Below are 862 nucleotides of genomic sequence, written 5' to 3' on the forward strand. Positions count from 1 at the left end.
ATCCAACTGTATATTGTGTCTGGTTTTAGATTCATGAATTTTATAGAAATTGGTAGATAAAGCACAGTAAAGCTTTACATTGCTGAAAAAAGCTTGCCAAATGGGTAATCACCAGATGCAATTTTTTTAACATGGAAAAAATCTAATTTGTATGGATGCAGCAGAGTTTCCTCACTATATTGCTTCTTTGGCATCCAAAAACTTTTGCAGTGAAACATTCTCAAATACCATAATATGTAAGTAAGGGATAGCAAATAATTTTTTTTTTTGTATTTTCACTATTTATTTTGGGATAATGACACTCATTGACTCTCATCCACCTCATGATGAGCCAGCTCTTCCCTCACACATCTGCAAATGACAAAAGTCACTTATGAATTTTTTTCTTTAGCATCAATACCATTAAATATCAATGAACACCCTATATGTGAGAAAAATAACATGCCATTAACCCATAAACAGTTGCCATATGCAATGCAAGGCATCAGTTGGTTAAGGTCACCAAATATGAACATGCCAAACCCAAGGCTTTACTGCACAAATAATGGATAAATTTACAATAATTTGAATGGAAAATTAATTATTTCTACACCCTGTTCTTAGTCTCTGTGTTATATGATGTATTTCATAATCAATAGGTGTTAGTAAAGTGGAATTTACATTCAACATTGTATTTATGCAAATATTTGACCTCTCTTTACCATTATATACATGCAGTCAGAACCTTTCCCATTAATAGGTAGCTATCCAGTTAATGCAGCTGTGTTATATCATATTTGCCCAAACAGATATGCCCCACAGTTGATATGTAATACTTAATTCCAACTGATCCCAGTATCTGATTGGTTCTTATGCATTATTT

The 862-nt window shown here is 32.5% G+C and overlaps 1 protein-coding gene across 1 annotated transcript in view; it reads left to right on the forward strand.

Annotated features, from left to right (window-relative positions):
• The window catches only part of LOC119593021 (N-acetylneuraminate 9-O-acetyltransferase-like), a 28,303-nt gene that overhangs the window by 23,000 nt on the left and 4,441 nt on the right, over window positions 1-862 (forward strand). The window lies entirely within an intron of this gene.

This window comes from Penaeus monodon, chromosome 31 (assembly GCF_015228065.2).
Source record: "Penaeus monodon isolate SGIC_2016 chromosome 31, NSTDA_Pmon_1, whole genome shotgun sequence".
NCBI lineage: Eukaryota > Metazoa > Arthropoda > Malacostraca > Decapoda > Penaeidae > Penaeus > Penaeus monodon.